The following is a 3,999-nucleotide window of genomic DNA, read 5'->3' as shown; positions in this document are numbered from 1 at the left end:
AAATCCTCTAAAGAAGTGTATAACTGGAGTGTTAAACTACAAAATCAGCTAAAGAAAGGTATAACTGGAGGGTTAGAGAAGAAATTAGAAATCCTCTAAAGAAGTGTATAACTGGAGTTTTAAACTGCAAAATCAGACTCTTCTAAAGGAAGGTACAACTGGACTGTTAGAGAAAAATTAGAAATCCTCCAAAGAAGTGTATAACTGGAGTGTTAAACTTCAAAATCAGACTCTTCTAAAGGAAGGTACAACTGGAGTGTTAGAGAAAAAATTAGAAATCCTCTAAAGTAGTGTATAACTGGAGTGTTGAACTACAAAATCAGACTCTCTATATGGAGGAATTTAAAGAGAGATACTCCCATCATCAATATTTTGGTCGGATGTTCCCTTTCCTGTTTTATATATTTCATTATACAGTTCGTTTTTATTTAGATATAAATAATTCATCTTTATTTACCTTTATTGAGGTTTTGAAGTGAAGCTGAGCCACAAAATACCAGTCCCTTGTTGCTAACGAGCTGTAACACAGCCACTTATGTTTTATAAAAACTTCAAGCGTTCAAATGTATTTAAATTAATAGATGAAAACGTCGCGATACAAACCAACACGAGAAGTATAATCGATAAGTCTTACCATACTTTAGTTTAAAGTGTGTATTTAATGTTTTCTGTCTGTAGCTAAAACTACTATAATAAAGTTTTATTGTGGTATTATAGTAGTTTTAGCTACAGACTGAAAACATTAAATACACACTTTAAACTAAAGTATGGTTAGACTTATCGATTATACTTCTCGTGTTGGAAGTTTTATCGTGGTAGTAAATGTAATAAAAAGTGAACAACTAATCAACATAAATTCTCAGACACTATCTAATTCAACAGCAACTTTTCATTAAAATTTTCATTATGTATTGTGTAACCGTAGTCTAACAGTTGCACGTGAAAGCTATTCAGTCTTGGACTGCACTTTCGTCGCCGTTAAACACAGCTGCTAAATGTCACTCATAACAAGTTAAAAAAATCTGTTAGTTCAGGGTAGCAGCCTATAGAGCAAGTACAACAAAATATAATAGTTTTATTTTTATGCTTCACCCTTTAACGTGATTGTTTGGTTGGAAAGACGTCACATGCATCATAAAACAACTGATGAATAAATTAAGCTTCGTCTTTATTGTTACTAGTATCATTGCAATTAAATTTATGTTCGCTTTATAACAAAATCTTTATAATTATTTTGTCGAAATAAACTTTTCTTGCAATTGTATCGAACAACAGATTATTGTCAAGTGCAATAATTAACAGCATAATTTTTGTTTTAGTTTAAGATTTTTTTTTATTTATGTTTTAGTTTAACTTTGGTGGAAGCTTTTTGCAACACATATACTATCTTTGTATCTAAACAGAACTGTGCTGCCATCTGTTGACAAAAAAAATACCCATTATGTAGCTTTGTGCTTAACAATAATCAAACTAGTATTAAAAAGACCTAACATCAGTTCAATAGATCATTTTAATTATGAATCCGTATTTTAAAGTCTTTCTCTAATAATTATCTTCAAGCAACTTGTTAAGGCTCACTCCTAATAAAGCCAAGTTTGTTTTTCTCATATACTTTATTTGGTTTGTTAATATAAACCGCAAAATGTCTGTCTTCAGGAAAGTATGGTTATAAAAATTAATAATAGATCTACGTAAATACTCTTGTATTGTTACATATATGTTACAAGAATACGCTCAAACTGTGAAGAGTCAACTCTTAGAGAATAAAGAAGAATTAAAAGTAAAGATTTATTTATTCCCACTTTTTCTTCTTGTAGCATATAGAACGAGCTGGAAATTAGACTCATTAAATTAAATTAAGTTTAAAAGAAAATACGATATAAATTTCAATATATTCTGAGATGTAATTTTATTTTGTAAACCCACTTCACTGAAATTTTACTAAACAAATCTGATACCTTAATGAAATAGCAAGCGTTCGATTGGTACAAAGCGGTTTACTTATACATAGTACGGCAGTCGACAGTTCCTGTTCACAAACACGAACAATGGATTATATTCAATATTTTCAAATACGATCGAGACTATTTAAAACATTTTTTTCTCTCCTCACGAAGATTTTGCAACTTCTGAAGAACTAAATAAAATCTCTATAATTACTTGTATAATAGTAATTTATCTTCGAGTCATTGACATTTGGTAAGAGTTTTTATACGTTATTCTTCCAAAACACTGAGCGTTAATTCTATTTTTGGTTTGTGTTTGTGCTTTCAAATTTTTCAGTTCGTCATCCATAAAATTTAATGGAAGTTATTGTTCGTAAAAACATTTAACAAATAGTGGATTATATTAAATATTCTGAAAGAATGTTTAACCTTACAAGGATTATTTGCTTCTCACAACAAATTGTGGCGAGTAGTGGACTATACTAAATATTTTGAAACAATGTTTAACATTATTGGAAGTATTATTATTCTCCGCTCACAAATAGATGATTATGTTATTTTTTTAAAACATTATTGGAAATATATTGTTTTGATATCTACTGATGATTTAAATGTTGACAATATAGCATGTGATGCGAAATAACCCAGTGTGTTCTAAAGTAAAGACACCAGTAACGTTTCTGTTCATGCTTCAAAAGTATTAATACAACAATATTTATTCAATAAATAAGAATAAACTTTACTTTCCATTATTTATATTTGTCACATTCGATAGAAGAAAAAACAAACCTTAAAACATAACTACAGTCAACATATCAAGTTCTAAGATTATTTCTAAACCATTCTGAGCCAACACACTTTCACAAATATAAAGTAAGATTTGTTTTCAATCATTAGTGAAATTATAGAATAATAAGAAAGAAACATGTAACATAAAATTCAAAATGATAAAATGTATATATTCAAAACATTTTCAAGCTAATATGATCCCTAGTTTCTGTACAGAAGTAAGAATTATGTTTATTATTAATATCATTTACAAGTTCATATATCCAACACGAAAGGAAACTTCGATAGTAAGAAGCAAAACAAAATCTAGTCGTATCTCATATTTATGTTGATTTCTAACTCAAAACGTTTGTGTTTACAAAAGCTGAGTTTACTACATTGATACCTGCTTTTGGCATCTGATTTAATGTTATTATTTCCTTAAGTTTTTAAAGCAAAATCTATTACCAGTGCTTCAAGAAGAAAATAGAAAATAGCTCAATAAGACATTCACGAGCATCGACTTTCGATATCATAACTTGTAGTATAACGCCAGTTGTTTTCATTGAATAAGAATATTACTATTTTAAAAAAACCCTTATTTTGAAACTACATAAACATTTGTATCTATAACTGTCAGTTATTATTATTATTACAAATTTAACATCTCGTTTTATCAGAGTAACTTCTTAAATACTTCAAGATATCCCAATATTTTCGGATATCTTGTTTATTTGCTGAATTCCGTGCAAAGTTGCTCGACGTTTATCCGCACTAGCTGTCCCTAATTTTGAAGTGGTGGACTAGAGAGAAGGCAGCTAGTCAACAACAACTATCGCTAACTTTTGGACTACTCTTTTATCAACGAAAACTAGGATTAACCGTCACTTTATAACGCCCTCGTGGTTGAAAGGGCAAGCGTGTTGGATGAAAGGGTTCGAACTCGCGACCCAGAGATTGCAAGTCGAGCGCCCTAATTACGAGGCTAAGCCAGCCCTTTTAAAAAAGTCAAGAAAATAAAAATTGTAATTGATTTTCATTAATATTAAATTTTAACTATTTTTCAATAGTGGGCTTAGTCGTGGGTTTAGTGGAATTTTGCACCGCTAATCGTACAATAATGACATTGTCCATGTGAAACAAGTACAGTTTTTATCTCAAGAAAGGTGACATGTAGGCTAATGATGACATTTTTATTAGATTCAAGAAAAATGTCATGTGGGCCAATGATGACATTTTTATTACATTTAAGAAAAATGTCATGTGGGCCAATGTTGACATTTTT

Source organism: Limulus polyphemus, unplaced genomic scaffold (genome assembly GCF_000517525.1).
Source record: "Limulus polyphemus unplaced genomic scaffold, Limulus_polyphemus-2.1.2 Scaffold9434, whole genome shotgun sequence".
Taxonomy (NCBI): Eukaryota; Metazoa; Arthropoda; class Merostomata; order Xiphosura; family Limulidae; genus Limulus; species Limulus polyphemus.
The sequence above is the reverse complement of the archived record's forward strand: the minus strand, read 5'-3'. Positions refer to the sequence as shown.